The sequence below is a fragment of the Callorhinus ursinus genome, unplaced genomic scaffold, assembly GCF_003265705.2.
Source record: "Callorhinus ursinus isolate GAN/ISIS: 27379988/994484 unplaced genomic scaffold, GSC_fseal_2.0 scaffold10, whole genome shotgun sequence".
In the NCBI taxonomy this organism is placed as follows: domain Eukaryota; kingdom Metazoa; phylum Chordata; class Mammalia; order Carnivora; family Otariidae; genus Callorhinus; species Callorhinus ursinus.
The window spans coordinates 73598103-73618890 of record NW_027397072.1 but is presented as its reverse complement, the minus strand read 5'-3'; the positions used below and the strand labels follow the sequence as shown (position 1 = coordinate 73618890).

Below are 20788 nucleotides of genomic sequence, written 5' to 3'. Positions count from 1 at the left end.
ATTGCCATATGTCTCTAGTTGAGAATCACTAATGTAGGATGACCTCTCTAGGTTGTTTGAGAGGGGACTCTTAAAGTCAGTATCTTTAGATATTTCCTCTTGGGATCGTCATATTCTCCACAGAATTGTCCTTCAATTTCTTTGGCCTGAAGGATAAAGTGGAAAGAGAGCAGGGAGCCTTCAATACTCTCCTGTTTGAAACACTTCACACCCACCCTCAGCTGTGACTGGTGTTCCTTCATTTAGAAACCATCTGTTTTCCCATCTCTGGAACCTAAACCTCCAGACTTTGGCCAGCGCGTGGGAGGAGCAATCAACTAGTGATATGGAATGGGGGAAGGGCAGATCTGAGACTCTTCCTGATCCTCAGCCTCCATTCAACCAGTCTTCCTTAATTTAACATCCCACTTCACGCCCTTTCACAGGTGCCATTGATCCTTGAGTCTTTTGAGGATTCTGGAGTGCATATTGAATTTGTTTTTATCTTTACTTAATGTCAGTTTACAGTTTGGTCTTTCAAGTCTGCCAAGTCCATTACCATCTGTCTGCTTTCTACCCTCTAAAATTTAATTCCTTTGGTATCATCTTTCACTCTTTATCCTTGGGATTTATGCCACCCCCCCAAATACTGTTAATGTAGTTTTACATGGGGAGGTTGAAAATGATAAAAATTAGATGTGTATTTCATTCTGTCATCCTTATCTGGAAGCTTCAATTTCACATACTTCTGATAGTTTTGTCATGTTTCTAATGGTCACCAGACGTTAACTATTACTTTGGAATGTGGCTATCAGGTGGAAGGGGACAGATGCAGCCTCATTTCCTTCCCACCCCTTCCCTTCTCTTACAGATAATATTAGATTTCTATTTGTTAGAGATAATATAATTAGATTTTGATACAGGGAGGAGATATTCTAATTAATAGGAGAAGTGGTGGGGACAAAAATAAGCAAAGTCATAGAAGTGAGAATGAAGAGTGTGATTGACCTGGCTGAAATTGAAGTTCATGTTGAAGGGTATGAGAGATATGAATATAATAAATAAAGTGGGGCCAGATTAGGAAGCCTAAAATATTGGTTTGAAGAGATCAGACCAAATCCAGAAGGCAGTAAGGAAGCACTTTAAACTTTTCATCTGAGACGTGATGGATGAAAGTAGGTTTGTAAAAATTAATCTAACAGCTCTGACAACAGATGGACAAGAATATGGAATGAGGGGCACCTGGGTGGCTCAGTTGTTAAGCGTCTGCCTTCAGCTCAGGTCATGATCCCGGAGTCCTGGGATCGAGCCCCGCATCGGGCTCCCTGCTCCGTGGGAAGCCTGCTTCTCCCTCTGCCTCTCCCCGCTGCTTGTGTTTCCTCTCTCGCTGTGTGTCTCTCTCTCTGTCAAATAAATAAATAAAATCTTAAAAAAAAAAAAAGATTATGGAATGAGTAGAGGCAAAGGAGCTTTCTAGGAGACTGGGGCCGAAATCCAGATAAGAGTGATAAGTACAAGGCCACAGTGGAGGGATGGGAATGGAAAGGACAGATTGAAAAGTTGTTGATAAGAAGAATTTGATTGTTATTTGTTACTGGCAGCTGGTATAGAACCCATAGACTCTTACATTCATGGATGGCAGACCTAAAATGTGTTACATACAGCTTTAGGTGTGGCAGGAAACGTGCCTCCTAGAGCACCGTGTGATTTATTGAGAAAAGATCCAATGAATGCAACTCAAGAAAAGGGAAAGGGAGGCGATTATAAATCCACAGAGCGGCCTCACTGGAATAGGATTCCTGATGAACAGACAGGCCTTGTGGATCACAGAACTGGAAAGAAGCTGAAACCCTTTCTTTATCCTGTACAAGGCCCACATGGGGCCCTTCCAGCCTCTGAGCCCCATATAAGCTTTCTGGCTACATCCCTGCCACCAAGGGCATCTTCCCTCTGGTCTCAATTCGAAGGTATGGAAGAGAATTAGGAGCCAGCTCCACCTTTCAAGCCAGGGCACAAGTTGCCCATACCCGAGCCACCAGCTGTGACAGAGGCCGGGTCAGGAACAGAGTGGTTACACAGTGATATTCTTTCAGCAGCAACAAGGAATATGGCAGGAGAACTGACCTGCCCAAATGAAACAGTTGTCTTAATGACTCTGAACTGGAAGAGAAGCTGGAACTCTTTGGGGTCTAATCTTACCTTCTGAAGGTGTGGTCAGCTCCAGAACCCTCTTGCTACCTCACAGAGCCGCTGTGGGGGGTAAAGTGTGAAGACTGTGGGATTGGCCGAGTGCGCGTGCTCCATCTGTGTACGTAGTTTGCACACAGACTAGCAACTCTTCCTGAATCCAGCACCAGGGCGCTGCCTACGAGTCAGCTGGCCTTTCTGACTGCACCAGGCAGTCCTCCTCCGGGCCTCCTTATGCAGTGTTTATCGGTAAGGGGCACAGTTGGCCGGCCTCACCTCACATCCCCACAGGAATCGGTCTGCTGTGGAGCTCCACGGAACTCCTAGCTTTCCCAAATGAACTCAGTTTTTCAACATCTCTGCGGTTGTTCGAGATGAAAGGTCAGCAAACCCTGGCCCTACGGCCGGTCACCTATTTTTATATAGAAAGTTTTATTGGAACCCACCCAGAGCCGTTCATTAACAGGTTGTCTGTGGTCGCTTCTGTGCACAATGGCAGAGTGACAAGCCTAAAATATTTACCGTCTGTCCCTTTAAGAAAGAGTCGGCTGACCCCTGTTCTAGATAGCTCTAGAAATGATCTGCGTTTTTTTTGAAAACCTCAGGTTGATGTAAAAGATTAGTGGCTACACAGTAATCAGACCATGCTTTCCCAAGCCATTTCTATTGTTCCTTAATTCCATAATCACTTTGTGGACTAAATTTCAGGCCAGAAGTCACTCAGACATCTCTAAAGATTATCTTATTGGCATAAGCAAAAGCACATATTAGTATACATTTATGAACTAAACAATTAAGTAATTTGATCGTTGTTTACAGTTACACACACACACACACACACACGTCTTCAACCTGTTCTGGTTATTTACTCAAGGATTATATTTTCTTGCTACATGCACTCAAAAATAATACTATATAATTATTTCCTGTGTGATCTGGAATGTCGGGACCTTTCTCCAAATGCAGCCTTTTAATTTGTTACCATAACATGGAGTTAGCCTTTAGATGATGTGATTGAGTTTCCTCAAATGGGATATTAATTTTCACTCTTCACAGCTGGAGAAACAGAATCCTATTTCATGAGTTAGTGGGCCAAAGAGCCTCCTACCTTCTTACACTATCCTCCTTTTATAAAATAAATGTTAACCTGGTATCTTTATGAATCATTTGCAACAAGCCTGTATTTTCAAGGAGCTCACTCCATACTCAGAGGAGCATACTTAGCTAATCAGCCCACTTGGAACAAGTGAGCTTTAGCCAAGCAGTGATAAAAATACATTGCTGCAAAAGCTCTGATTTATCACTCTGGTGCCTCCTACGTGGTTTGCCAACAAACTCTTTTTTGCCTGCAATATAGGATCTTTAGAGTCAGCTGCCACTCTCTCTCCAAGAGGAGAGGGGGAGGGCGTTTGTGGCTTTTGCATTGTGAAGGAACCTCCACCCCCTGTGTTCCTCCCCTAGGCTCCTAATTCAAACAGCACGGGTTGAGAAACAGGGAAATAGAATCTTCCTACCTAGTCATGCAGCAGTTAGCTCTTTTGAATGAGAAAAAATGTGTGTTCATAATTACCAAATTTGAAATGTATAGCCATCACTGCTTCTGGAAATTTGGGGCTGTGTCTGAGCCAGACCAGCGGGACTCCCCTGGCCTCCTCCCATGTAAGCGTGTAAGCGGCACCTGTCACAGCTTGCCCTGCCCCAGAGCCCTGAGGTTCCTCTCAAGTTCTACCTTCCTGCCCTACTCAGAAGCCTCCTCTGACACCTCAGCGAGAGATCGCCCCTTTGCTTGTCTTTCCCTGGGCAACTCCCTCCCCCAAATAAACTATGAGATCCTTAAGTCCAGAGGCCATGTCTTTTTTGTTGTTCAATAAGAGACTTAGATAAATTCACCAAGACCAAAATAGGATTACTTGTTCCCCAGCATGCAGCTCAGCGTAGGAAGTCAATGGTTTTGAGTGAATGAAGGGACTTCAGATCTGCTTGGAGCAGGAACACCGGAGTCAGAGACAACTGCCTTACCAACAGCTCCAGAGGCAGGAAAGTTCTAGAAAGGGCATGAGTGAGAGAGCCTCAAGGTGTGCAGCTGCTGCCCCTTTCTTCCTAGCCTACCCTTCCTCTCCCAACACCCCGGTTGGACTGGTGCCACTGTGGAGTTCATCGTTCACCCCATCCTTAAAGAAGATCCCTTTATATTTCAATATCATGTCTAAAGGTCACTTAGTTCTGGCTTCCACCCTGCACAAGATGTGAAGAGCCTATAGAAAAACTGCTCTGGTGCTGGAGGTCTTATTTTAATTATTCTATCAAAGTTCACTTTTTGCTCAGTATCTGATTTCATTTAGGGCTGACTTCCTCTCTTGCAGGCCCTGGACCCATGAAAGCTCTATTAATTTATTGATGTGGCAGCATAATATCAGCGGATCCCTTACCCTGTATTTACTCTCCCCCTTCAGGCCGCTGGCCTAGTTCAAGGTTCTTATCTCAGAGGAGGGATGTGACAGCAAGAGGCAGAGAAAGAAGCGTGTCTTCCTGGCTTTTGATTCCAGAAACTGCCCTTAGGAGAAAGAAGAAGAAAAAACCTAGCAGCATAGACAAAATATTTGGAGGAAAAGCTAATGAGGATAGAAAAGAGTTCCCTGTGCCTGGAGGGGGATGAAGTAAATTCCTGGGCAAATACCAAGAGCAAAGACATCAAAGCTGGGTCCTGTGTGTTACTCCACAGGCTCACCTAGGGAAGGTGGTGCAATCCCAGATGTTTTTATGGGGTCTGGGAATAGAGAAGACATGTTTCTTGTATCCTCAGCAGAGCCTCAGGAAGGTTGCAAGACTTCAGAAAAGATGGGATGCGCCCCGGGTGGTTCAGTCAGTTAAGTCTCTGCCTTTGGCTCAGGTCATGATCCCAGGGTCCTGGGATCAAGTCCTGCATCAGGCTCCTTGTTCAGTGGGGAGCCTGCTTCTCCCTCTGTCTGATGCTCCCCCTGCTTGTGCTCTCTTTCTTTCTCTGGCAAGTAAATAAAATCTTAAAAAAAAAAAAAAAGACTTCAGAAAAGAAATGGGTACATGGTGGGCCCCCACTGAAGGGCCCCTTCGCAGGCTTGCAAATTCTTCAAGGCCACATGGAAGCACATCTCCTTGTGCCTAAGAGGACGCTGGAGAAACGGACGGTGCTCTTGGACCTGAAGAGGTCACGAAACAGTATGGTTCAATAGATACCGGTGTGGAAGGATGACATGGGGACCAGGTTCCTTACTGCCTCCACTGCCTCCCCGCCAACATCACTGCATACTGTGGCACCTCATAAGGCCCTCCCAGAAACTAGACACAATCCCAGGAAAAGAAGAGGTGAAAATCTACAGGCTCACTCAGATTAAATTTCTGATAATGCAGAGAGATGGCAGCTAGAAATAAAAATTAGCTTATATTTCTTATTATAAATTTGTGGCCTAAGAAATGTACCCACTGCTTATAGCTTATATTCTCAGATGACATTTCTGAGAGGAGCAGTGCTCAACTAACCATTTAAATGGCTTCCTAACAGGTTCTCAGGTTTTAGAAACCAAATTGTGAATATATTATCCACATACGTCTTGAGACTGAAGCCAATAACTGGAGGAAAGGGTCTCTCCTACTGGTAAGGTGTCCATATTCTCTGAACCAGGATCAAGTCAAGTGATCTGACAAGTGTGAAGCTGTATTTCAACACCAAGAAAAATTTTTTTCTTAAAGTTAAACATGAAACTAACGCTAATTTTAACGTCAGTTGATTAAGAAACTACATAACAAAAGGCTAAGATATATTTAGTAACATTGTAAGTTAATTTCTTTTATTCATTACAACATTGACGCATATTTGAGACACAATCCATGTGGATGAGCATATTTCCAGTCTACAGAAAGAACATGCACACCCCTTGAGGTAATCCCACAGCTCCCAGGGGTCTGAGGGCCACAGGTGGGGGGGCCTGCTGAGCCAATGAATTTGAAATTGGTCTTATTTGGAAAACCCACTATGTATGATGGCAGTGTCTTGCAGAAATACCTCTTTTAGTATTCCAGTCTGTGGGCTCTGGCAGAAATAATAGTTTGCTGCAAAACAGATCACTCTTTTTTATTTGCGAAGTCTTCATACCAGCTGAATCACAGCTTGCTTTTCACTTCTCGTAACACCTTGCAACATCGCAAAATATTTGCTGGCGTTTGTGAAGGGCGGCTGCAGAATTAGTAAACTGAAAGGAGGCCTGCCTTTCCTCCCACCCTGTCAGCACCTTCTGTTCTAGCAGACCGAAAGGCAGCTTGAGAACTCTGATTGCTTCTCCAGATTAGGACAACTCTTGGCACCATAGCCCGGAGCAAGAATGGAAGCAAGGGAAACATTAGGGAGTTTGCAGGTGCCAGTACATAATATTGTCACTTTACAGAATCGAACTTATAAAATGACTCCGTGAAGGTGAATTGCTATGGTAACCAGCCTTCTCAACTTTTATATCTGTAAGTAAAGACAACGTGGGCCATTTCTATTTGGGGATATATAATCTGAGTTTAATGAATAACTACCCATGCTCTAACTCCTAGTTAACTAGGCTCATATAATGCTAAACCAGGAAGGAATCTTAGCAATTACCTGGTTCCACCTCCTAGGGGATAGATGGGGAAGAGACACCTATTTATTTTTTTTCAAAGATTTTATTTATTTATTTGAGAGAGAGAGAATGAGAGATAGCGCGAGAGGGAAGAGGGTCAGAGGGAGAAGCAGACTCCCTGCTGAGCAGGGAGCCCAATGCGGGACTCGATCCCGGGACTCCAGGATCATGACCTGAGCCAAAGGCAGTCACTTAACCAACTGAGCCACCCAGGCGCCCGGGGAAGAGACACCTAAAGAGGTGACACTACACAGCTCATGCATGTCAGACCAGAGCCCATGTGGTCTCACCTAGCTGTCTCATGCTCTTTTTCTATATACCAGGCTGCCTTTCTGAATGGACTCACCCAACTTCCACAAGTGAAGAAGAGAAATAGGGCCACAATTAGACACGGGGCATCATCACTTCTTATTGAGATGGGAACTCAAGTATTGTCAATATGCTAGTGTCTAAGTTCTAACTTTATCACAGTTATCACGGATTCTACATTCTGACAACTTTCATTTACACAGAATGATAGGTGAAAGGGGGTAGGGAGTGGCCTGATGAGACTTGATCCAGTATGATGGTTTCATCATATGCCATACACAGGTTAACCAACTGCAAAGAACTAGAATGTACCAAAATTGCATTGAACATAAGGTAAACTTCCTTTAGTGATTTGATTCAAAAAATCCTTTAGGATTTTTCAAGGCCTAGTTTCTTGAGCAATTCTCATTGCACAAATACTTGGAAAAGTGCTTTGGATAAGAACTTTCCTTCCAGTTAGTAAATCACCAGGCCCCAGAAAATTTAGCTAGTAGGAATCTCCATAGGTTCTTGTAGAGAGGAATGGCAGAAGTTTAAGAATATTTAGTACCATTCTTGTAGGAGAAAAGCTAAGTCCAAAATTAAAACTAAACAGTGAAATTAAAGAGTGTTTTAGAGTATTACTTCATTTTAAAGGAACATATAAATACAAATACTTGGTCCCCCAAAGTCTTTAATGTGTGCAAATCATCTGGCGAGCCTGTTAAAATGCAGATTCTGGTTCATGAGATCTGAAGCCAGATCGGAGATTCTGCATTTCTAACAAGCTCTAGGTGGTGTCAAACCCGCTGGTCCTTGGTCCACACCTTTTGTAGAGAGAGACCAGTTTACTTGCCCCCTATCTCCCAAAATGCATTTCCTGTGAAGGTCAAGCCTGACTTTGAGATCTGTGACCACCCCAGTCACAGGAATCCTTCTGGCCTCTGAATGCCTAGTGCTCTTATTGCATATATCTCCACAAGGCACCTGCGTATGGCAGTGTATTACGTCCCATACATGCATGTCTTATACGCCCAACCAGATCGTAACCCTGTGTGTGCAACACAGATGCTGAGTGAAGAACTATTGATGACTGATTGATAAATTGAAGGTTATTTCCTCCTTCCTCAGAACATTACACCTAACCCATCCATGAGCTCAAGACTTAAATCAAACCTCTGGTCTAAGAAACATTGAGTCTGTTCTGCTGGGTCATCTCCCCTCCCTGTAAATTGACCTTTTAGAAAGCAAAGGCTGTGTGGAAAGTGATCGGATATGTGACAAACCACCAGCTGTGAGGACAAAAGGGGGGGAAGGGTGGGTACCTATCACAGTGGGAAGGCTATTCATTGGTTACATCAGACTGCTGGAGGGGAAGCCGTGGGGGTAAACTGAAAAGAACACAGGCTTGGAGGCCAAACACATCAGGGCCTTCAGCTGTGGATCTTTAGAAAAGTTACTTAAAATTACTGGGAATTCATTTCTTCATCGGTAAAATGAGATACTCTATCCTGTGGTTATTGTCAGAACTGTAGAAAATATATTGTAAAATTGCCTGCCGTGATGCTCAATAAAAGACAGATATTATAGGGGCACCTGGGTGGCTCAGTCATTGAGCGTCTGCCTTCTGCTCAGGTCATGATGCCAGAGTTCTGGGATCGAGCCCCGCATCAGGCTCCCTGCTCCGCGGGAAGCCTGCTTCTCTCTCTCCCACTCCGCCCTGCTTGTGTTCCCTCTCTTGCTGTGTCTGTCTCTCTCTGTCAAATAAATAAAAATAAAATCTTAAAAGAGAAAAAAGACAGATGTTATAATCCAGCATAATCGTTTCAATTCAAAATGGAAATTGAGGCTGCCACCCATACTTGGTGTGAGAAAACCCGCTGGATAGTTCACACGCAGGGTAACAGCGCCATCTAGTGGCGCATTGCTGCCTAACCCTCCTTACAGAATTCGGTCTTTCCCCAGTACCTTGGATGGTCATTTGATTCATTCCTTCATTTCACGCAACACGCATTTATTGAACGCCCACTGTGTGCTGGGCACTGATTTGGCTGCTGAATATACAACAGTGAACAAGACAGACATGGTCCCTGCCTTTAGGGACTTTGTGGTCAGGTGAGGAAGACAGAAATTAAATTTTGAATTCAGATTGTTAAAAGCAGTATGAAGGAGTACAGGATCCTGAGACTTTGTAATATGGCTTCCCTAGGGAATTGCCATTAAAGGTAAAAAGAAGCTGGCGAAGAGACCACATCAGGCACGTATCAGTCGTCCAGCAGCATCTCTGGGTGCCTCAACTCGGATTTAGGACCAGGATTCTGCCAGTCCATGGGGGCCTCCAGGCTTGAGCTGTGGCATCTTCCATCAGCCATTCAGCGTCCATCATCCCACTCCCTGTGAGTCACTCTGCAGACGTCATCGCTGATCTTCTCATGTGATCCTTTTACAGACGATATTCAGGGGGATCAAGTAACTTGCATAAAGACATAAAATGACAGGTCAGAGACAGGATCCATACCTAGTCTTTCTGCCTCCAAAGCCCACGTCCTTTCTTCTACTCATGTGGTCTCCCTAATGCCAAGCCCAGGTCTCTTTATTCTGCCGCTTGCTTTGGGCTGAAAGGAAATCATTAGAAGAAGTGTTTGGGGAGAATGGAAACATGGAGGGAAAATAAAATAATAGCTTTGTAGGACAAGTGTGAAGGGCGCAGAGGAAACTGCTGGCTTATGGTCCATCAGTGTGTTTTAGAAAAGTAAACCTGAGGGAGCTCCTCCATCTGGAAAATAAGATCTCCTATTATACCTTATGCTCTTTTGATTTAAAATGTGATGCAGCTGTTGCTAAATTAAGACAATTTGAGGGATCATTTGGAGAGGAGAGGTTATTCTCTGGAGACCTATAGGAAGCTGCATAGGTTACCAAGCACCAAGAGCAAAGCTTCACTGGGTCAGAGAGTGGCTACCGGCTTACGCAGTGTGCAGGGTAACCAACCAACCTGGTTTGCCCAGGACTGAAAAGTTTCCCATAATACAGGACTTTCAGCTTGAAAACTGGGGCATTCCTGGGCAAACAATGACTGCTGGTCACCCGAGAAATGGACCAGACTGGGGAGGTCTGATATACCCATGGATGGTAGGCCAGGGCAGTTATTGAAACCTCGGGTCCAGTGGAAGGCTTTGTCATAGTCCAAGGCAGAATAGGGGAGACAGGGGTGGTGTAGGTCCCTCAGCGGGATATCTTTGTGCTGAGTCCCTGGGTTACCAGCCCAGAACTCCTGCTCCAGGACCTGGGAGCAGAACTGGTTGGTCTCAGGTAGAGGATAGATATGACAGCAGGCTGGTCTGTGCCTTAGTTTCCTCATCTATAAAATGGGATGGATAACAGTACCTACCTCCTAAGACCGTACATGAAGTACAAGACCTAATATGTGTAAAGTGCTCAGAACAGTACCTGGCCTATGAGAATACATGACCTGTCACCATGGAATTCTCCAGAAGAGAAGTTCACATGTAGCCCTGAACTTCCATAGTTCAGTTTCCCTGTCTTTGTAAAGTGGAAACCAAAAGCCCTGCCAAACTTTTCAGAAGAAACAGAACAGGACACAATCAACAAGAACATGGGTAGTGGTTAGGAATGTGTGCTCTGAAATCGTACCACCAGGGTTACATCCAGCTCTGCTATTTAGATGTTCACTTGTTATTTAACGAACACGTGTGGGCCAGGCACTGTCCTGGCCACTTTAAATATAACTGCCGTTAATTCTCATAGCAGTCTTATCAGGTAGGAACTGATATTCATCCCATTTTACAGATGAGGGGACTAAGGCACAGAGAGGTTATGATTTGCTCAACTCACACAAGGAGCCAGAAACTTGGGCTAGTTTTATTGACATTTCTGTTCACCTCGTCCCCCCAGAAAAGTGGGGATAACAAATGATGGTACCTACTTCATAGGGCTGTTATGTAGATGTGATGCCATCAGCTATATAAAGCAGTTAGCAAAGGGTCTAGAACATAGTAAGCACTCAATACTTAAACACAAAGTGCCTTACTACTTAATTGGAGTGACAATACCTATATTATATGCCATAGTTATCAAAAATTTAACTGGCAGTTTAAGAAAATGGCCACATGGTCAAATAATAAAAGTCTGGGGTGGGGCAAGGTACATCCCAAATCCTGAACTTAGGAACAAGAGGGAAGCCTAAAGATCCTATTTGCACGACAGACCTCATAGGCCTCTGGGGAGAAGTGGCAAAAAGGACTTTAAGGATTGATGACTGGTCCCCAAACTCCAGGCTTTACTTTCGTGAACTAAGAAGGACGCTAAATAAGTTCTCACTTCTGGAAAGAAGTCCCAGAAGCCCCAGATAGGAAAGCTGAGGTATCTGGAGAGGCCCACACCTGGGGCTTGCCTGGCCAGGGAGGCCCATACATGCAGACTCTTCTTGCCTCCCACTGTGGAAAGCTTGGGTAGGGTCATGGCTCCAGCCCATGTTCCAGATTTCTCTCATGACCATACCCCTGCTTGCCAGCCTGAAGCCACTGTTATCCTGGGATTACCTCCCTGGCTTCCTCCTTCTCAACCCTCATCTTTGGCTCACAGAACACAGCCCTGTCCCTTCACCTGCTCTGTTTTTTATTTGCTCGCCTGATTGCAGGGAGGACACATGCCCATCTGCCCCAAGCAGGGGGACCCTGAGGCAGAGAGGGCGGCCAGGGATGGGCGAGGCGAGGACAAGTTTCTCTGATAAGAGATGTGGTGATGTTACATACAAATAGCCCTAGACTCCTAGTAGAGTCCTAGGAACTCATCCAAGTTCTTCATCAGAGAGTATGTTAAACTTCGTTTTGGAACCCTAGTAAGAGTTGTATGTAGCATCAGTGAGAGAACAAGAACTCTCATCTAGGGTGAGTGCCAAGGGCAGTAAACATTGAATGGACACGGGCTGTCCAGCCAAATCACATTCATCTCTCCTTCTCCCACCTCTTAAAAAGTGGTTGGAGCGGTGCTCTTGGGCTCGGGGAATTCTTCCCAGCTGTGCTGCTTTGCCCCCAGATGGATCCTCTGTCTGTCCTGTGCCCTTTCACATAGACGGCTGGGTTGGATGGTACCTGGTTTGCATTTCCATCTGTCCACTGGATGCTGCCCTCCTCAAATCCTTGGCAACCAGAATTGGCAAATCCGTCTCTCGCCTTTGGGTGGAAGCTAACCCCTGCCCTGGGCTGGTACCTCGGAGCCCCTTGTCAGTGTGGGGGGCATTTGGGTGATGGCTGTGCCACCTTGGTGCCTAGCATTTCAACTCTGGCTTCTGGGGTCTCGGGTGGTGGGCAGGAAGCTGCAGAGTGGAGCCACCCCATGGCGGAGAGGCGCACAACAATAGGGAGACTACCCAGGGCTGATCTGTGAGAGGAAAGGAGCATCTAGCGATCCTGCTGGTCAAAGGCGATGGCATCCTCTTCCACAAACTGATGTGGCCTGGGGAGACTTCGCTAAAGTCACCACCTAGCTTTCTGCTAGGAAAGCTTCCAAGACTGGAATTAGGCTCCAATGGGGCTTGAGGGGTGGGCCACCCACTAGGTGCTTCGAGTCTGCATTCTTTGGTCGCCCGGTCCAATTTTGCTTAACAGTAACACGTTCTTTTTCCGCGAACGTTCTGTTTTGTTCCACAGATCCTACAGGAGATAGCATGATGATGAAAACTCTGTGCTTCCCACTGCTGCTACAAAAAGACCAGATTAAAATTTTATGACACTTTTGTTTTTGTTTTTTATGTATGCTGTATGTGAAAATATCTATTACGCAAATCAAGTAGTCTGCTTCCCATTGCCAAGCATCTCTGGCTCAGGAGCTGTAAGAAGAAGTGTAATGAACATAAAACAGTTTTTAGAATCCCTAATTTGGTGGCTGGTATATGAAGCTGGCAAGCCCCTCTCTGCCAATGCCGCCAAACACTGCCTGGGCTGGGCATGTCCTTCCTCAGCTCACGATGTTGCAGGGGGTGGGGGGAGGTGTCTCTCCTTGGACTTCATCCCCAGGCAGCCCCCACCTTTCTGACACTCCCATTCCTGCCCTGGAGCACTGACTTGCCCTGCTTGCTGCCCTCCTGGGATCTGTGGGCTATTCAGTCGTCACTGGCCTCCTTACTTAATTCAACGCCCACAGATGGCGTTCCAGTCCTCTCGGGAGAAGAGCATCTTACTCTTCTCTTGTGGTCACTGTCATCTCCCAGACGCCTCCCCTCCTTTAGCACATTTCTTCTTTTAACTGGGAAGAGAGTCTCTTCTGACCTTCCATCTGGAAGCCTTTCCCCTCGGTAAATCCACTCCCCTCCCCACTTCCCAGGCCCACTTCAGCTTCTGCTCTCAGGTCCTTCCCAGGATGCCATTCACAATGCCACTGACATATCTGGGCTGCCTGGGACATTTCTGTTGACATTGCCTTACCATAGGGATTTGAGCTAAGCCTGTCCATGAAATAAGGTGTGAATTTATTTTATTTTTTCTTACAAGGATTTTAAAGGGCAGGAAGGAAAAAAAATGAATACTGAAGGAAGCAAAAGGGAACTAGCATTTACTGAGCCCTGAGAGAGCTTGATATTGATTGCAAACACGTGTCAACTTATTCATCCGTTCAATGGTCTTGAAAGGTGTTATTTGTCCCATTTTATAGAGGAGGACATGGAAGGAAAATGACTTGCATAAAGGACCAGAGCTAGTAAACAGAGAAGTCAGTTGCTAATTGCTTTTCATTTAGTGTGAAAATTTTCTGAATGAGTCAGTCCTTTAAAAAAAAGAGACTTCTACAAACAATCATAAGAGAATATTATGAAAATCTATATGCCAACAGATTGGGACAACCTGGAAGAAATGGATTAATTCCCACAGACATATAAACTGCCCAAAACTGAAATAGGGAGAAGTAGAAAATTTTTTACAGACCAATAACCAGCAAAGAAATTGAGTCAGTAATCAAAAAACTGCCAACAAACAAAAGTCCAGGACCAGATGGATTTACAGGTAAATTCTATCAAATATTTAAAGAAAAATTAATACTTACTCTTCTTAAACTATTCCAAAAAAGAGAAAAGGAAGGAAAACTTCCAAATTCATTCTCTGAGGCCAGCATTACCCTGATACCAAAGCCAGATAAAGACTCCACTAAAAATGAGAACTACAGACCAATATCCCTGATGAACAAAAATTCTCAACGAAATACTAGCAAACCGATATTCACTATTCAATATTCAACAATATATTTAAAAAATCATTCACCATGATCAAATGGGATTTATTCCTGGCTTGCAAGGGTGGTTCAATATTTGCAAATCAATGCGATACATCACATCAATAAGAGAAAGGATGAGAACCATATGATCATTTCAATAAATGCAGAAAAAGCATTTGACAAAGTTCAACATCGATTCATGATAAAAACCCTCAACAAAGTAGGTTTAGAGCGAACACACCTCGACATATAAAGGCCACTTACAAAAAACTCACAGCTACATTATCCTTAATGGGGAAAAGTTGAGAGCTTTTCCCCTAAGGTCAGGAACAAGACAAGAATGTCCACTCTCACCACGTTTATTCAACACACCGCTGGAAGTCCTAGCCACAGCAATCAGACAACAAAAAGAAATAAAAGGAATCCATATCAGTAAGGAAGAAGTAAAACTTTCAGTATTTGCAGACAAAATTCTACTCTATGTAGAAAACCCGAAAGACCACCAAAAAACTAAAACTGATAAATGCATTCAGTAAAGTCACAGGATACAAGGGTACCTGCGTGGCTCAGTTGGTTAAGCGGCCAAACTCTTGGTTTTGGCTCAGGTCAGGACTGCATGCTCTTGAAATCAGGCCCTGCATCCAGCTCCTCACTCAGTGGTGAATCTGCTTGAAGATTCTCTCCCTCTGCCCCTTCCCATACACACACACACTCTCTCTCTCTCTCTCTTTCTCTCTCTCTCAAATAAACAAATCTTAAAAAAATTCACGGGATACAAAATTAATATACAGAAATCTGTTGTTTCTATATACCAATAATGAAGCAGCAGAAAGAGAAATTAAGAAAATAATCCCATTTACCATTGCACCAAAAATAAAAGGATACCTAGGAAAAAACCTAACCAAAGAGGTGAGAGCCTGTACTCTGAAAACTATCCAACACTGATTAAAGAAATTGAAGACAACACAAAGAAATGAAAAGGCATTCCATGCTCATGGATTGGAAGAAAAATACTCTTAAAATGTCTATACTACCCAAAGCAATCCACACATTTAACTCAACCCCTATCAAAATACCACCAGCATTTTTCACAGAACTAGAACGAACAATCTTAAAACTTGTATGGAACCACAAAAGACCCCCAAAAGCTAAAGCAATCTTGAAAAAGAAAAGCAGAGCTGGAGGCATCACAATTCTGGGCTTCAAGTTATATTACAAAGCTGTAGTCATCAAGACAGTATGGTACTGGCATAAAAACAAACACATAGATCAATAGAACAGAATAGAAAATCCATAAATAAACCCACAATTATATGGTCAATTAATCTTCAACAAGGCAGGAAAAAATATCCAGTGGGAAAAAAACAGTCTCTTCAACAAATGGTGTTGGGAAAACTGGACAGTTACATGCAGAAGAATGAAACTGGGTGACTTTCTTACACCATACACAAAAATAAATTCAAAATGGAATAAAGACCTAAATGTGAGACAGGAAACCATAAAAATCCTAGAAGAGAGCACAGGCAGTAGCTTCTTTGACATCAACTGTAGCAACTTCTTTCTAGATGTGTCTCCTGAGGCAAGGGAAACAAAAGCAAAAATGAACTACTCGGACTTCATCAAAATATAAAGTTTCTGCACAGCTAAGGAAACACTCAACAAAATGAAAAGGCAACCTACAGATTGGGAGAAAATATCTGCAAATGACATATCTGATAAAGGGTTATCCAAAATCTATAAAGAACTTACCAAACTCCACACCCAAAAAACAAATAATCCAGTTAAGAAATGGGCAGAAGCCATGAATAGACATTTTTCCAAAGAAGACATCCAGATGGCCAAAAGAACATGAAAAGATGCTCAACATCACTTACCATCAGGGAAATGCAAATCAAAACCACAATAAGATAACCTCACACCTGTGAAAATGGCTAAAATCAACAACACAAGAAACAGTAAGTGTTGGAGAGGATGCGGAGAAAAAGGAACCCTCTTGCACTGTTGGTGGAAATGCAAACTGGTGCAGCCACTGTGGAGAACAGTATGGAGGCTCCTCAAAAAGTTAAAAATAGAACTACCTTATGATCCAGCAATTGCACTACTAGGTATTTACCCAAAGAATACAAAAACACTAATTCAAAGGGATACATGCACCCTGATGTCTGCAGCAGCATTATCTACAATATCGAATACCTGGAAGCAGCCCAAGTGCCCATCGATTGATGAATGGATAAAGAAGATGTGAGATATATATAATGGAATATTATTCAGCCATAAAAAAGAATGAAATTCTGCCATTTGAGACAACATGGATGGAGCTAGAGAGTATAATGCTTAGCAAAATAAGTCAGTCAGAGAAAGACAAATACCATAAGCTTGCACTCATATGTGGAATTTAAGAAACAAAACAAAGGGAAAAAAATAAGAGAGAGAGAAAGCAAGAAACAGACTCTTAATCATAGAGAACAAACTAATGGTTTGAAACAGGGTGATTATGGAAGTGTTGAATTACTGTATTGTACACCTGAAACTAATATAACACTGTAAGTTAATTAACTGGAATTAAAATAAAAACTTTAAAAAAAAAGTCTTCATGATATGTACCATCAAATGAGCTGTGTGACCTGTGGCAAGTCGGCAAACCTCTCTGGGCTATAGTTTGAATATCTATAAAATCGGGAGGCTGGTCTAGAGGGATCTGAGCCTCTGACCCAGGCTTTAAATACCCTTGTTCTCAAAGAACGTCTTCCTCCTGCCCAGCCCAAATCTCTCAAGAACCTAAATTATACTAACAGGAAATAAATGATTAATACTTATGGAGTACTAATCAGGAGTACTTCAGGAATTTCCACCCTTTTTCCTGCCAGGCAGCAGTTGTACAGCCACGCTCCAGCTCTCTGAAACCAGGATCTCTGAGTGGGCAGGAGGATGAGAAAACACAGTGCTAAAGGGTTTCTACTTCACCACTCCCCCCACCTCCTGCTCCAGCCTCTGTAGCCGCTGTGCCTGGACCCGGCCATCTCCCCCCGCTCCCCGTGCAGCTGCGTGTTCCCCCACAGCTGGCTGCCAGCACGCCGGGAAGGGACAGGGAAGGGCCAGGGAAGGGCCAGTGCCGGCCCTGCTTTATCCCTCAGCAGTCCCGGCCAAAACAAACAGGCCGGACTTGCATGGCCTCCCCTGCAAAGCCTGGGAGAGCACAGCCCATGTGCGGGGAAACAAGATAATATTTATGGGGAACAATAAAATCTACAGCAGCATTTGCACCTTAAAATTCTAGGAGCCATGAAGTGGAAGGGTATTTCCTGACTCCCTGTGCAATCTGTACTTGCCTGGCCTAGGTCGGGGAAAGATCACGTGTGAGGGGGCACACACACACACACACACACATATATACACACATATGCACACACACATACACATGTATATTGACTGTCTCCTTGGCACTTGCTAAGCTCTCACACAAAGCATCAACAGCCCTAGGAAACTGTACTTATGAACTCTAATTCCTCTGGAGCTTGCCAGTATTCCAGGGTCAAGTGCAGACTTTTAAATATGTGTAAACTTGATTGTGACCTCGGAGCACAGACTGGACAAAGAAGGGCCCAGGGATGCCGGGGAAGCTGAGCTCAGGAGGGAAGCCAAGGCCTGCTCCTCACCATCCGTGTCCTCCTCCCCTCCCCAGCCTCCCCAATCCACTCCCCCAACACACACACCAAAGGAGCATTAAGTCCCAGAGTGAGCTGTCGGGTAAAAGAGACAGACACTGTGTGAAGCTTTGTGTGTGTGCACGTAGCTGTGCCCAGTACTTGCTCTGGGGATGACCGCCAGAGGCAACGTGATAATTTAAGTCAAGTTTTCTTTGGCACCTGCCTGCGTCTTACAGCTTACTCTCTTTGTCCCCATCCCAACCCTTGTCAGGCCCCCTTCCAAATAGCTCTGTGCAGTTCAACTGAATTTATAGGCCACTCTTCCGCTCAGCACTGTGCTGAGAAACACAAAGTCGTTCTGGTACCAGGTCTGTTGCAAGCCCTGTGATCTTGGGCTTCTCAAGGGACTGTGTTCTTGCTCCACCTTGGAAAGCTGGAATGATGCAAGGAAGATGATGAGGAACTCATGCCCAAATGAAAAGCCTAAACTTCTCATCAAAAGACTGGCAAATGAACCCATATTTGTATGTTTTAAGTTAAAATAAGATGTTTAAGCCTGGAGTATTTCATTGTCTTATCTGCTCTAACTCGTTTTTTCAAGGAATTGATCAATAATAGTCCCAACTGAATTTGATGAAAGCTTCTGTGTGTAAGGGACTAGGGAGACACTGTGCTGGGGCCAAAGGGAGGACATCCTGGAGGGGCGGGTGGGGCTTCAGCCAGGCACTTACTGATCCATCCATTCTCATGTGTGTACCTATTGTTCATTTTCACTGCTGTAGAGTCGTTCGCTGAATGAACATAACGAAACTTACATGTTCATTTAGTGTTGGTGGATATTTAGGTGGGTTATTCTGAATATGTGGCATGAAACATTCTTGTATAATGTCTCCAGGCATAGAGACATAAATGTGGATATGATACAGATACGAGGAGAGAGAGAAGGAGAGAGAAAGGGAGAGAGAGAGAGAGAGAGAGAGAGAGAGAGAGGGAAACTGACTGACTCTAGAGTATATACTTGGGTGTAGAATTGCTGGGTGAAAACGCAGGTGTGCTTACCTTGCCCCTTACAATGAAATGCCAGATTGTTTTCCTATACTGGGACCAATTTATACTCACACTGATAAGATATGAGTTCTGGTTGTTCCACATTATTCCCAGTATTTGTTATTGTTGGACTTTTTAACTTTTGCCTACCTAGTGGATATGAATCAGATAGATTTGATTTGCATTTTGTAAATCAAAGGTTGAGCATTTTTCACTTGTTTATTGTCCATTTGTGAATGCCTATTTATCTCTTTTGTCTCTTTTACTATTAGGGTGTTTCTCTTTCTTCTTGATCCATTTGTGTCTTTCATATATTCTAGACCGTAATCCTCTGCCAGTTAACATATGTTGCAAATATTTTTTCCCAGACTGTGGCTTGCCTTTTCACTCTTGTTAAGGTGAATTCTAATGAGCAGAAGTTTACAATTTTAATGTAGACATTTGCATTAAAATTTCCTTTATGGGTGCCTGGGTGGCTCAGTTGGTTAAGCGACTGCCTTTGGCTCAGGTCATGATCCTGGAGTCCTGGGATCGAGTCCCGCATCGGGCTCCCTGCTCAGCGGGGAGTCTGCTTCTCCCTCTGACCCTCTTCCCTCTTGTGCTTTCTATCTCTCATTCTCTCTCTCTCAAATAAATAAATAAAATCTTTAAAAAATTTCCTTTATGGTTTCTGCCTATTGCGGCTTATTGGAGATACTCTTTCTTACTCTGAGTTCATAAACTTACTCCATAGTTTCTTCTAAAAGATTTTTAAAATTGTGCCTTTTACAATTAAATTTTTATTCTATCAGAAATTCATCTTTGTGGCACCTGGGTGGCTCAGTCGGTTAAGCGTCCACCTTTGGCTCCAGTCGTGATCCCAGGGTCCTGGGAAAGGCGGCATCAGGCTCCCTGCTCAGCGGGGAATCTGCTTCTTCCTCTCCTTCTGCCCTCCCCACCCCCATGCTCTCTCTCTCTCTCTCTCAAATAAATAATCTTACAAAATTCATCTTTGTTTGTAGTAAGGGTCCATTTTCTTTTTTTTTTTCCATATTAATGGACACCAATTTTTCAGTACCATTGATGGAATGGACCGCCATCAACCTTGCCTATCTGTCATACCTTCTCTGTCATATTTGTATATGCATGTGGGTCTGTTCCTAGCTTCTTTCTTCTATCCTGCTGGTATATTTTTATAGCCTTGCACCAATAACACAGTTCTAATTTCTATTGCTTAATAATAAGTCTTGATATCTGGTAGGGTATCTTTTCTTTTTTAGAAGTGTTTTATCTGGGGCACCTGGGTGGCTTAGTCAGTTGGGCATCTGCCTTCAGCTCAGGTCATGATCGCAGGCAGGGTCCTGGGATTGAGCCCTACGTCGGGCTCTCTGCTCAGCAGGGAGCCTGCTTCTCCCTCTCCCTCTGTCTACCACTCTGCCTACTTGTGCTCACTCTCTCTGTGTCAAATAAATAAATAAAATCCTAAAAAAAAAAGTCTTATCTATTCTTTGCTCTTGTCTCTTCCCTATAAAAATTTGTAAATGGTTTGTCAAGTTCCAGAAAGAACCCTAGTAGGCAGTGTCATGGATAAATGGAAGAGGGGAGGAACATATACATGCAGAACACTGAGGGCCACTGGGGGTAGAGCAGGGTCTAAACAATGCAAGGTGGTACCAGTGACCTGACCATATCTGAAGTCCAGGGGCCAAGGCCTCCGGGGCCCCAGGCAAGACCATCTGGTATGGGGAAGCTCCCCAATGTCAAAAAATGATGTGAGGCAGTCCCTACTTAGTG

At 44.0% G+C, this 20788-nt stretch overlaps 2 long non-coding RNA genes across 2 annotated transcripts in view; one reads left to right on the top strand and one right to left on the bottom strand.

The window, feature by feature from the left end:
• Window positions 1-6884: 6884 nt before the first annotated feature.
• LOC112821610 (uncharacterized) overlaps window positions 6885-20788 on the bottom strand; it is a 54390-nt gene continuing 40486 nt past the window's right edge. The window contains exon 3 of the long non-coding RNA XR_003207487.2: window positions 6885-9567. This is a non-coding gene — a long non-coding RNA (uncharacterized lncRNA). The remainder of the gene's footprint in view (window positions 9568-20788) is intronic.
• LOC112821607 (uncharacterized) lies at window positions 9464-12853 on the top strand. Its single transcript, XR_003207485.2, has 2 exons — window positions 9464-9592; window positions 12767-12853. It is a non-coding gene; the product is annotated as an uncharacterized lncRNA (long non-coding RNA).